Source organism: Leptonychotes weddellii, chromosome X (genome assembly GCF_054177405.1).
Source record: "Leptonychotes weddellii isolate Sample4059 chromosome X, ASM5417740v2, whole genome shotgun sequence".
Classification (NCBI taxonomy): Eukaryota; Metazoa; Chordata; class Mammalia; order Carnivora; family Phocidae; genus Leptonychotes; species Leptonychotes weddellii.
This window is the reverse complement of record NC_138385.1, coordinates 34,046,166-34,060,236: the sequence shown is the minus strand read 5'-3', so window position 1 is coordinate 34,060,236 and position 14,071 is coordinate 34,046,166. Positions and strand designations below refer to the sequence as shown.

Genomic DNA, 14,071 nt, shown 5'->3' with positions numbered 1-14,071 from the left:
CCAGATGCTCACACATCATTTCTCTCTTCCTAACTCTGATCATTTCCCAGAGCCAATCTGAAACACCAGCACTGTTGGGACCTGCTATAGCAGAATTTCAATGGGCTTGGACCAATGCCCTGCCCTCATACATGTCATTTATTTTGGCAAATAGACCCAGACAGGGCAGAAGGGACTCCACCCAGTCTTTCCAACAAGCTCTCCTGCCTCCATCTGCTAGGGATTTTAAATATGCGCAGCAGGGTCGAATTCTCCAGAGACTGAGCTGGGACTTGTGCCTGAGGCCAGGAACGGCAGTGCCTGACTGATGCGCAGGCTGCCTGCTTCCTGCTGACCACAGGGCATTGGGGCTAGCATGCGGTCTCGGGTCACCTTAGACCAGACCACACCCACAGCTCCGGCCCCACATCACTGGGGTAACAGACCCGGTAATGGGTCTGCATATGAAAGACAGTAGTCCCTCCTTATTCGTGGGTATGTGTCCCACACCCCCCGGTGGTGGCCTGAAACCGCAGATAGTACCAAACCTCTCTCTCTCTCTATATATATATACACACACACACACACACACTATCGTTTTTCCTCTACACACATACATGGGATAAAGTTTAATTTGTAAACCAGGCACAGGACAAGATTGACAATAATAATAAAACAGAACAACTATTAACAATTTGCTGTAAAAAAAAATGTGAATGTGGTCTCTCTCTCAAAATATCTTACTGTTCTGGACTCACCCTTCTTGGGATGATGTGAGGTGGTAAAATGCCTACGTGATGAGATGGTGTGAGGGGAACGACGTAGGCGCGGTGACGTAGCAGTAGGCTACTAGTGAATAGGTCAGAAGGAGGATCATCTGCTTCTGGACCATGGTTGACCACGGGTAACCAAAACCACGGAAAGCAAAACCGTGGAGAAGGGGAGACTGTTGTGGGACACAGGCGCAGAAATAGCCCCGAAGAATCATAAAAGCACACGCCTCAGACTAGGCACTAGTGTGAAACGGAGAGGGGGCTGGCTTTTCCTTATTAGCCCCCTTTCTGTCTTTTTATCCCTTCCTGAAGTTTCCAGTGTCCTTCTCCCATCAAATTAAAATTTAAACCCATGGAAGAATCTGAAACTCATTGCCACTGAGGCATAAATGACTGACAACAACTTAGAGCTTTACTTCTCCCCAAGGGGATTTGTATTTTAATGGAGAGCAAAGCATTAAGCTAGGGGATGCAAATGATATTTATGAAGCAGAAGGGAAAAGGGAGCGTGTGCAGGCTTTCCTGAGGATCCAACTCTATAGCAGGAGGCGGTGTAGTGTGGTTACCTGGTATCGTGGTGCTGGATCTGGAGTCAGACAGAGCGGGAGTCAAATCTCCTTACTGCCATGTAATAGCTAGGTGACCTTGGGCAAGTGACGTAACCACTGAGTCTCTAGAGCTCTGAGAAACAATAGCTCTGGTGTAGGGTTATTGTAGGCATTTAAGTGAGTTAATGAACACCTGGCCGGTAGCATGAAAGTATCCGTTCCCTTCCCTCTTTAGGTATCATTTATGGTAAAATGGAGAAGTTATGATTATTTTTTTTAAAGATTTTATTTATTTATTTGACAGAGAGAGAGACAGCGAGAGACGGAACACAAGCAGGGGGAGTGGGAGAGGGAGAAGCAGGCTTCCCCGCGGAGCAGGGGGCCCGATGCGGGACTCGATCCCAGGACCCTGGGGTCATGACCTGAGCCGAAGGCAGATGCTTAATTAATGACCGAGCCACCCAGGCGCCCCATGACTGGGTATTTTTAATGTTTGTTCTCTTAAGTTTAAGTGGGAGATGCACAGATATCATTGAGAAACTCTCTTTGGGGCAGGGATGTGTACCCTGGAATGAATGAGCATGTATGCCAGCACCCCACATCTATGAGAACACTGCCCCCCTTACTTGGTGTTGGTGTCTTGGCTCTCCTGGGCACTCAGCTCTTCAGTGTCTGCTCATTCTCCTAAAGGAACTTCCTCTATATGCTAATGACTCCCCAGTCACCTCCGGCCCCAATTGCTCTTCTCAGTATACCAGATCCTTATAACTAATGGCTCACCAGGCCTCTCCACCTGGGTATACCATCCCAAACTAGACAAGACCAAAGCTGAACTCATCATCTTCTCCTCAATCCCATTCCCGAAACCAGCTCCTTCCTCTTGAGTAAATGGAACTAACTCAGCAAATGACAGTCTATCCACAAAGTTGACTAAACCAGAAACCCAAGGGTTCTCCATGACCTCTCTTCCCTCATCTTCTGCATCCAATCCACCAGCAAGGACTGTCAATTCCACCTCCAAAATGCAACTCAAACCTGTCCATTTCTCTCTGTCCCCATGGTCTTCATCCAGGTCTTCCTCATGTCTCCCCTAGAGTGTTGCCATAGCCTCCCAATTGGTCTGCCATCCTCCAATCTTGCTTTACTTTCTTTTAGCATCCTGTCCCAGGGCCTTTGTACATGTCTCTGCTCTCCTAGTTAGCTCCTATTTATCATTCAGGCTCCAAGATATCAGCTCCTCCAGGGGCGCCTGGGTGGCTCAGTCGGTTAAGTGTCTGACTCTTGATTTCGATTCAGGTCATGATCTCAGGGTCATGAGAGCGAACCCTGCATTGAGCCCTGCATCGAGTCCCACACTGGGTGTGCAGCCTGCTTAAGATTCTCGCTTTCCCTCTCCCTCTAGCCTTCATACCCCCCTCACTCGCTTGCTTGCACATGCTCTCTCTTTCTAAAAAATATTTTAAAAAATTTAAAAAAAATTAAAAAGATGTCAGCTCCTCCAGGGAGCCTTCCATGATTACTCCCACCTCACAGAAGGGGCTAGATCTCCTGTTTGTGTCTATACCCCCCAACAGATTGAGCTCCTTGAGGACAAGTCATGTTCTTATTCCCCCACTGAATCACCTGCACTAAGTACAGTGCCTAGTACACAGTGGGAGCTTAGTAAATGCTGAATGAAAGGAGAAATGCATGAATGAATATGCACACTGAGAAGCCAGCGGTCAGGCACAGCAATACCTTCGTTGGAAGTCTAGATAGCCACCCCAGAGTGCAATCGAGAACCATCTGATCACAGAACCGCAGAAAAGATTGCTGCACAAGACTTAGGAACTCACCCCGTTCAGGATGGAGAAGCTGATGCCCAGCAAGGGAAAGGAACTTAACTGAAGTCCATACAGTATCAACTCTACATATAAAGGAAGGGAGAGGATGGGGCAGCGAGACCAGAGACATGGAACCCAGTGAGGAGGCTGTGACCTCCTGAAGAGAAATAATGGTGACCTGGACTAGGTTCATGGCAGTGAAGACAGGGAAAAGAGAGATTTGAGAGTGATTTCAGAGGGTAAAAACCATACATTGTAGTGCTAGTTGGAACTGGTGGGTTAGACAGAGGGAGGTGTGAAGGATGACTCCCAGGTTTCTTGATCGGGCAACTGAGTGGATCTCCTCACTGACGTGAGGAAGCCTAGGGGAAGAAGAGTCTCGGGTAGAAGATGAGGAGTCCACCTTTGGAGAAGTGGGGATTAAGATACCTGGGGACCATGTAGGGAGATATTCTGCACCTGTTGCTCTCACTAGACCAAAGGTCTGAGAGGGCAGGGTGCTCAGTTGACACCTTTACCATGGTATCTCCAGAGATGCCGTGTCTGCTATGGAGTAGACACTCTATTTTGAGGTGCATCCATGGAATGAACGGAAATACAGAATTAAATGTGCACTTGGGAATCTTCGCGAAGGCCACCCCCAAGTCTCATTAGCTAGGGGAAAAATTAGATGAAAAGACTTTGTTGTTATCCTGGAAAAGCCCTGAGTGGCCTTTGGGGAAAATGAAGCGGAGATCCCTGACCTCCAGCCTAGGAACTAGATGGCTTGAACTTACGTTCCAACTTGAATTCCCATCTTAACCATAGGGCTGGGGAGGAGGAAATGCAAGAACTTATCAGACTCTGGCCTGAGTGGTTGGAGTCTCGCTCCTAGCCATGAAATATGTGGTAAGAAAGAAACTAATGCTAACACCCCCAAGGGCAGAATACTTAAGACACTTCCGGATGCTTCTCCTTTCACCGTTCCTTTGGAAGATCACAATACATCTGGGTGGTAGGCTGAGGGCACCAAACTGCATAGCAGTTAGCCAACTGGGCTTGCTAATGTCATACAGTTGGTCAGTGGCAGAGCTGGTATCAGGGCCTCCCAATCAACTCTGTGCTCCTTCTGTTGCAACATATGGAGGTAGGATAGCCTTCCACAGAGGCCTACACTCCACTCTCCTAGTAATAGCACTAATGGGCTAGCATTGTGTGCAGAAGTAAATAAGGGAGAAAGAACACCAGTAGGTGAAGAATAGGTCTAGTGTATGACAAAGACTCGTATCATCCAGATAGACCCATTTTGTAGCCAAGGAAGCCCTGGTTCAGCTTGATGAGGATAGCATCACCCACAGTTGGCCAGCAACCTGTCCATCTACATACAGACCTACCTACATACATAAATGGTCATCAGTGTCTAGCAAAGTGTGAACCTCCCAAATGGTTAGCATCTGCCACAGCTAAGAAGCAGTATCAGAGGCTCGCCCTCAACACTCAAAGGAAAACACATTTATTTTCTAGTTCTTAAGCTATAATCAGTGTTTGAAGCAGCCAGCCCAGGCATGAAGACATGCATCTACACGTTTTGTTTGCAAAGACACACACACACCCATTCCAGTGGCTATTGTGAGCTTGTTGAAATGTTCGGAAAGACACCTCCCAGAGTGATAAAGTTAACTCCTACTAGGCAACACTCTGCATCCCTCCCTTCTACATGTTCATTCACATTTCTCTTCTATTTTTTTTTTAATTAAAAAAATTTGTTGGGGGGGGGGCGCCTGGGTGGCTCAGTCGTTAAGCGTCTGCCTTGGGCTCAGGTCGTGATCTCAGGGTCCTGGGATCGAGCCCTGCATTGGGCTCCCTGCTTAGCGGGAAGCCTGCTTCTCCCTCTCCCACTCCCCCTGCTTGTGTTCCCTCTCTCGCTGTGTCTCTCTCTGTCAAATAAATAAAATCTTAAAAAAAAAAAAAATGACTTTAAAAAAAAATTTTTTTTTAAGTAGGTTCCATGCCCAACATGGGGCTTGAACTCATGACCCTGTGATCAAGAATTGCAAGCTCTACCAACTGAGCCAGCCAGGCTCCCCTAACATACCTCTTCTAAAACATAATAATGACCTTCTTTCTACCAAGTACTTACTAAATCCCATCTCCTCTAATCCATCTCTCTAATAGCCCCAATGGGTGGGTATTAGACTTATTTTACAGGTGAGGAAACTGAAATCCAAATACAGAGAGGGTAAGAAACCTGCTTGAGGTTACACATCAGACAATGGCGAAGCTAATTTTGGTGATACAAAAGCCTGTGTTCCCACCAAGCTACATCGCCTCTCTGCATCGAATAATGTTCTGAATGTAGAATCCCAAGCCCACTTGAAAAGGGGCAATGAGAGCTACTCTGGGCAGAAAATACCGTCATTTTCATTGCGAGCAGAACAACTGATCTCAATTGGCCCAAATTTCTCACTGGAACAGGTAACATTTAACAGAAACTCAATGGAATTAATAAATTAAGTCCTAAAAGGCAGTTCAAGGTATGACACTTCCCAGAATTTTTTTTTAAAAAACGGGGAGATATCTTTTTAATTTCTTCCCGCCTCCTCCTGTTTGTCCCCCTCCTCCTCCTCCTCCTTTTTAAATTGTTCCACAGTTAAAATGGCCTCCTTAATTGCTCTGTGGATTATGGACAGTTTACTAGGCTCGTGAAGACAAATTCTGATGTGCTATGAGTCCTTAATGCTAGCATATTAAATTAGGAGCAGAAAAGGGAATAGAGGCACAGGATACTAATTTGATGATCATTGTGCTAAGCAGAAATTGGAGAATTTTGTCTTTAAACGTGTTATAGTTTCCCTTGCCCCCGGGGAATGCCAATAATTGTTAAAATAGGATGAAGCAGCGATGTCTGCTAGATAGAAGCAAATAAGTTGATGAAGAATTTTCAGGTCTCATAAAACGACATCAGAAACCAGACCAGACTTTTGTGTCAATATCGTAACTGGAAAGTCTAAGAACCAAAAATCAAATAAAACTATAACTATGACCAATAACAAGCCATTAAAAAAAAAAAAAAACAGAACAACCACTCCTGTAAGCATTACAGATAGTTGAATGAGCCCCCCACACCCCTTTGAATGGGCACAGAGTCTATACAAAGAGCCCCAGTGTACTACAAAGCATGTACTGAGTTTCTGGACTGCATGAGAAAATAAATATGGCTCTTCTTGGGACAAATTTCACCTAAAACTGATAGATGTGTCGGAAAAACTTGAAATCCTTACTTTGCCATAATTTTGTTTGCCTTCTTTGAATTTAGAAGGCAACTTGTGTATGATTTGATGGCCCAGGACTCTTAAGAAAGTCTTCTAGTAAACTTGGATTGACATTGTCATTGCTTCTCAGAAAAACCTCCTGTTTAAAACAGAATCTTGAGGTTTAGGTTCTATTCCCCGTTCTCACTTTCTAGCTGGATGATCTTGAGAAAGCCAATTGATCTCTAGGCCTTAGTTTTCTCATCAGCAAAATAGAACTATTATATGCCCCACCTACTTCCTGGGTTGCTTTGAGCATCAGTTAAGACAGTGTATGTGAGAGGGGCTGAGGGTTTATTCTATCGACAAAGCTTTGCTTTGGGGGAAAAATAAAACTCTAATAACCAAACTCCCAATTTTTGAAAACGCCCATTTGCTAGGTTTATAAGGCAGGAAGCTCTGAAATCAATAAAAGGCTCACGAGGAGGAGGTTTCAGTAGGTAAAAAAAAAAAAAAAAAACTGAATGAAATGAAGAGCAGAATTTAAAGCTGAGAAAGGTAGGGACAAATTGACTGTCTAGCACAGGATTCTAATTATAGTTTAAAAATGATTGGACCTGCACTATCATCTTATTATTGTAGTTTTTTAAAATGTGGTTTAAAATACATGGTTTAATTATAACCCGAAGCTGATCTTTTTCTTTTAGCATTTCTAGCAGAAACATAGCCATGGTTTTATTAGAAAAATCAAAGTGAAACAGGACTTGCCAGGAACTCACTTGACAGCAATTTTTGCTGCAGTGTATCTATTCCATCAGACAAGGAATACTTGTGGCCTTTTTCTCTGACACAATAAATTACCCATCATTGATATACTGCACAACCTTTGGCCCAATACTGAGCTGATGTGAGCTGACTGCTTCTGGATCAATGCTGGCTTCCCCAAGTCTCTGATGAGCAGCCATCAAGGTTTGGGAGTTGGAGGGAACATGGAGTAACCAACTACTGCTCTTTAAACAGAAGAATAAAAGGAAGGTAGGATCAAAGAAATTCCCTGTTGGGACCCTTGCCAAAGAGCTCAGGGAGCTCTGAAAGGGGAGGGAAGGGCATGGAAGGGAGAACAACTTACTCACATAGTCTCAGTGGTTCTCTGGCAGAGCCACACCCCTGTATTCATTTAGAACCAGAGGAGGATTCAGATCCACACCCATGCAGATAAAGATACACATTCCAACCCAAATATACAGGCCCGTAGGCACAGGAGGCCGCTAAAATGGCAGGGCTTGCTGGTATTCTGGCATAGTCCACCATATACCTCTCAGCCAGCCATGGATTTGAATTCCAGAAGCTAGGATGATTTACTTCTCCCCGACCTATGCAGTAGTCCCTAAGGACAAGTAAAGTCATCCACACAGACACGTACAAGCCAAAAAGGATACGGGAAGGGGGTCTGGAGAGCGAGGGTTCCACAATCCTGGTATCGTTTCCTTTTATGTGATGGTTAATTAGAAGCTGAGGTGAAATCTAGCGCTGTGTGCAATAGGAAAGACGGGCCATAGTGGTGATGGCAGCTGTGGTACAGATGAAAAGTAGAAGCTCCAGAAGCACAGTGGCATCGAGAATAAGAGCTACAAGGGGCGCCTGGGTGGCTCAGTCAGTTGGGCATCTGCCTTCAGCTCAGGTCATGATCCCAGGGTCCTGGGACCGAGCCCCGCGTTGGGCTCCCTGCTCAGCTTGGAGCCTGCTTCTCTCTCTCTCTCCCCCTCTGCCCCTCCCCGCTGCTCATTTGTTCTCTCTCTTTCTCTCACATAAATAAAATCTTAAAAATAAAAGAATAAGAGCTACAAGCTTGCAGTGGAGAGGTGATTCAGATTTCAAAGTGTTTGCCCATTCACAACTCCATTTAATGTTCATAATAGCCTTGTCCTCGAACTAGAGAAAGTAATTGAGGCCCAGAGGTTAATGAACTTGTCCATGGCCACACAGATTATGAGCAGCACAGCCAGACCTTCTTACTCCCAGTCTAGTGCTCTTTCCTCTACTCCCTTTATAAAGTGATGGGTCAATTCTAGGTTAAAAAAAAATTCCCACTACCATGTCACGTAACTCCACCAAAAACCCTCGTTCTGGACCTCATCGAGTCTTCCTGATTCTTCCCTTCATCTTTCCTGAAGCCCAGTGGCACCCTTAGTAACCCATTAAGTAGATGCACCAAGGACAAAGAACCCAAGTCAATCTACGTGGTCCCCTCATAACTTACCAATTTAGTAAACATTTGTTGAGTGCTTACTATGTGTCAGCCATGGTACTACATGTTGGGAACTCAGAAAGAAACATACCATGGACCTTGCCCTGGAGATGTCAGTCTGAGTCAGAAAGATGAGTTATGTACACACATGAGTATGTCATAAGGCAGAGGAAGACAGGAGGGATATGACTCTGAACCCAACCAAAGGATGTTGATAAGTTTGTCTTAGAAATAGAGGAGGGCCTTTTATTCCTCCAAAGGAGAGAGTGGAGGAGGATGCATTAAAAAAAAAAAAAAAAAAAAAAAGGCCCAGGCCAAGTTTTGGTGAGAGGTAAGTGGAGAAAGTCCATTTCAAATGGACCTCCATTTTCGCAATCAATGTCGGAAGCGAGGTTACATTAAGAGTGAGGGTAGCTGAGGCTCAGCTGGAGAGGGCTGGGAGGAGATGCTATGGGGGACGTGGCAGAAAGTCAATTGTTAGAAAAGTGTGAAGGGCTGCCAAGCAGCCCTGGGAGCTCTGCTGACACTAGAGAACATGCTTTTGTCGAGGAAGCTTTCCTCAAACAGTACTTTGGCAGCCCAGGACCTGGAGCAAGCAAAGCAGGTGGTGGGGGTTTTCCAGGCTTGGGCTCTGGCACAGACATCAGAAGTACTGGGGGTGAAGATGGGGGTGGGGGAGAGGGATAGGTCCAATAGGAGGATGTGAGAGCCTTGTTGACATCGCTGATCTTGGGGTCTAGGCTGGAGAATGATCCAGAAGCGAGCTAGCAATTCCTGATAAACAAATTACTGACTAGAAAAGCTGGCTTTGCTCAAAGCGAGAAGTCTGAACTAGCTGTAGCTATGAATTAGGGAGAGCACTGAGGACTTGAGTCAGTGCCGTCAGGACAAATCGGGAGCCAGAGAGCACAACCTGGAGATTCACGTGTGGAGAAAAATCCACCGTTAGCCATGCCAGGCCACACGTACCGAAGACTGAAGACCTTATAGTTGGGTCTAGCGCCCAATTCGAAGGGCGATGGCTTTAGCCAATGCAGAGTCCACGCCATGTGTAAGGGGGGAAGCAGGCAGCTCACATGCTCACAGCTCACTCTACCTTCCCCACCTCTAGAGTGTCATTTACATTTTTGTCACATCGTGCTCTGCCCAACTGTTCCCTTAGTGACAGTAGCAATGTCTTGCCGCAATGATCTGCTTCCCAGAGAAAGCAGAGCTAGGGATGAATCAGGAAACCCTTCTGAGAGGAATCCAGGTTGGACACTGGGGAGGGAAGCAAAACTAGCCAAACCTTAGGACCTGGGGTAGAAAAAGAGATTAAAAAGCTGCCGGCCAGTCCAGGGTCCTGGTCTGGGAGGTTAACGGGGCAACAGGCCCTATGGCCCCTTACCTCTCCATCCATCACCACTTTTTTTTTTTTTTTTTTTTTTTTTCATTCTCTGGTTTCATGAGGTTTTTCAAAGCTTCTAGGTCTGGCGCCAGCAATGTCACAGAAAAAGTTAACAGAGAATTCCGCAGAGATAAAGTCTCCAGTGAAGCCTGTCCTAGCCAAGAATAGTGACTGTTGTCCCCTCAGGCTGAGTGGTAAACAAACCTTCAAGTGCTTTCTTTCCCCTTCAAGGCTTTGAGAGCTTCAGGTCCTTTGGCCTGAGAACCCAGCAGCTAATTGCTTCTCTTGACTTGCTGACTGACAAAGAGAGGTGTGTTTAGTCCAGTTTTAACCATTCCCTGGAACTCAGAAGAAGAAAAGAAAGTAAGGGGGGGCCAAATGCGGGGGAGCTCTAGTAAGGCCGTATGGGAGAGGGAAGATCTCCCGAGGGTGAAGTGAAGGGGCATGACTAGGGGAACGTTTGAATCAAGGTGTAGAGCAAAGCTTGCTTTCAATGAGCAATTGCCAGGTAGATGGCACCAGGGCTCACCAGAAGCCCTCCTATCCTACCCTACTCTAGTAACTACCCTTCCTCCCCCTTATATCTTCTGGACTGGTTGCTTTCCTTCAGTCTTCAAAACATGCTCTTGTCTGCCTGATGCCAAAAAGTAAAACAAAAATCTTTCCTCCCACCCCCTGACCAACGCCATCTCTCCACCACTGTGTCTTTTTTTTGGAACAAGAACCAAGTTTATTTGTTCATTTCTTGCATTTGAAGTATTCCTCGATGACATCCTTTGCCTGAGACTCTTTGCCATAGTCCTTAACCACCACACAACTGCAACCAACCACTTTACAGGGCTTTCCCTCTCTGTTAATTTTACAGAGGCCTACCCATTCCCCTAGTTTCTTGTTGTCATCAACCTTGTTAGGTTTATTTGGTGTTCAGCACAAAGGGCCTCCACCAACTTGACATACATAGGCTCATCACAGTTGGATGCAAGCACACAAAGATGGGCTTGGCGCTTGTCTAAGGCTTTGGCAGCTTCGCAAATTCCACGTGCTAGGCCATCGTGGATGAGGGAGGTCTTCAGCACCTCTTGTAAACAGTATTAACGTCCATTACACCTCCGGCAGCAATGCCTTCCTCGACCATGGATAAAACTCCACCACTGTGTCTTTCCAGAACACACTTCTTGATAGACTAGACAACACTCACTGCCTCTACTTCCTCTCTTACCAGTCTTCCCAATTCCTGGCAGTCTGAGCCTACCAGTGCCTCCTTCTTGGAAGCATCCTCTCGAAAGTCACCAGGAAACTGGAAAGTAAATTCGAATCCCATAGACCTTCTTTGTGGCTCTTGTCCTTGCTGAACACTCTTTTCCCTTCTGCAACCATCTCCTTGGCTTTCCCTGCATGACACTATGGGTCCTCTGGTCTTTTATCATCTCAGTCCTCTTCACGGGCCCTTTCCCTTCGGCCCCAAGGCTCTTGCTCCTTTCTCAGTGATTCTATCCACCTCCTGAAACTTTTACTATCTCCTCTATAAAGATGAGTCACCACTCTATTTCTCAGGCCCTGTCAATTTCTCAAGTCCATGTCTACACTCCCCTTACTGGTCCCCTTAGGGACCAATAACAAAAGCCTAGCTCAGTCCCTCATTAGCTCTCACCTGGATAACAACAGCCTCTGGAGTTCTGTCTGCATCCAAACATTGCTGCCAATCTAACATGCTGGACAGTAATCTTCCTAGATCTGATTGTATTGCTCTTGTGCTCAAAAACTGTAAATCACTCCCTATTATTTTCAAAATAAAATCCATACTCCTTAACCAGGCATTGAAAGCCTTTCACCATTCAGCTCCCACCTGTCTTTGCAGGCTTATTTTCCACAAAACACCCCTGGCTGCCCTAGACTCCAGGCATGAGTCTCCTTGCTGATACTGAAAATCCATCCTGTACTTGCTCACCACCTGGCTTCACCCAAGTGATTCCCTTGCCGAACATACCCCTCTTTTCCACAACTCTCTCCCAAGGCTCTATCTTTCATTCAAAGCTCAGCTCAAATCTGATCTCTTTTCAAAAGACTTCTCAGATTTCCCTGGTTGGGGTTATCATCTCCCTTCTCGTAGCATGTAAAAATTTTTTGTGTGTGTTGTTTGGAACTCAGCTGTAGAGAGCTGAGTTAATCACACCCCTCAGTTCATGGCAAAATACTATCATTAGTCCATATAAGGTCCCTCCTTTTATTGTATTACTTTCCTTCACCCAAACCTCCATTCTCATTCTTGTCCCCTCACATGGACCTTCTATAATGCATCGGATGTAAGTCCAGGAGATAGATAGATAGATAGATAGATAGATAGATAGAAAGATAGATAGATACTTGTCGTTGTTATTGGTGGTGGTGGTGGTGTGTGTGTGTGTGTGTGTGTGTGTAAGTTGATGTAACTATTATTGGGCCACAGATCTTCTATTTCTTATCTTTTCACAAGAATGTATTCAAGATCTCTTTGGTATTTGCACAACTACTCTCTGGCTTCTAATCCTTGTTAGTATGTAGTCACCACACTTTACATGTGTGTTTCCCCACTGATGGATGCCTAGTTTGCCTCCAATCCCTTACACAAAGGATTCTGTGATAAACAAATGATTCTGTGATAAACATCCTTGTAAGCATCCCATTTTAGAACCCCGGAGAGGTTCCCCAGGACACACACTCAGGAGTGAGTTTGCTGGGTTGTAGGAACATATCCGTTGCTACTAGCAATACGTGCCATCTCATTGCTCTTCAAAAAGCTAGACCAGCTTACCACTCCCATGAGCAATGCTGAGGATTCCTTTTTCCCCACATGCTCATAAATGCTTGGTGTTATCTTTTTAATTTTTGTCATTTGGATGAGTATAACTTGGTATCTCGCTGCTATTTTGATTTGTATTTCTCTGAATACAAGCTAGAGCTATCATCTTTTCATATGCTTGTTAGCCAATCCAGTTTCCCCTTCTGTGAGCTGTCCATTCTGTGAATATGCTTTGTCTCTTTTTTTTCCTGTTGTGTTTTCTGCCTTTTTCTTGTTCTTTGGACGTTCTAGATATCAATGCCTTGCCAGGTTTAGACATTACAAATATCTTCTCCTAGTCTAGCATCTGTCTGTCAACTTTGTCTAGGATGTCACTGATTGAATTGAAAGCCTTAAGTTTGATGTAGTAAAATTCATGACTTCTTTACCTTCTTTTCTGTACTTCAGGGTCTTATTTATGAAGTCCTATACCATCTCAAACTATAAAGAAAGTCTCCTCCATTTATAGTTTTACTTTTCACGCTTAGGCTTTTAATCTACCCGGAAGTCACCTTTGTACGTTATGAAGGTAGCAACCCAACTTTACTTTTCTCCATATAGCAGTGCTTCTCAAACCTTTTCACGTCATAGCACAGAGAGAATATGATAGTATATTCTTGGCATAATGTAAGGGAAACACACACATATAGTTGGAGAGTGGGATATAGTCCCACTCACAGTCATATAGTTGGAGAGTGGGAGAAGCCCTAGTCAAAGCCAGGTTTCTGCAATCTTAACCCCTATGCTGAAGCGACATTCAGTAAATAGTGCTATTGTGATGTTTTATATATTTAAAAAATATAAACCAAATAAAAGACAATCAAATATGTATTATATAAAATATATAAAAAGTATATAATAAACATATTTATTATATATATACATATATATGTGTATACATATATATATACATATATATGTGTATATACATATATATGCGCACGCACGCGCGCGCATGTGTGTGTGTGTGTGTGTGTGTATTACCGTTTAGAAGCCTGAAAGAAAAGCACCCTCTGGAGAAGAAAAGAGTTCTAGATCTTGCTGCCTTCTGTCAGATTGTTTCTACTGCTCATTCCTACCTCCTTTTCAAAATGATGGGTCATAATAGAATCAATTTTTTCTTTTTTCTTTTAAAGATTATTTATTTATTTATCAGAGAGAGAGAGCACAAGCGGGGGGAGTGGCAGGCAGAGGGGGAAGCAGGCTCCCCGCTGAGCAGGGAGCCCGATGCGGGGCTCGATCCCAGGACCCTGGGATCACGACCT

At 44.8% G+C, this 14,071-nt stretch overlaps 1 protein-coding gene and 1 pseudogene across 1 annotated transcript in view; both read right to left on the bottom strand.

The window, feature by feature from the left end:
* The window catches only part of COL4A6 (collagen type IV alpha 6 chain), a 251,832-nt gene that overhangs the window by 63,793 nt on the left and 173,968 nt on the right, over positions 1–14,071 (bottom strand). The gene's annotated exons all lie outside the window — the stretch shown is intronic.
* On the bottom strand, positions 10,695–11,123 carry LOC102750271 (small ribosomal subunit protein eS12 pseudogene; annotated as a pseudogene).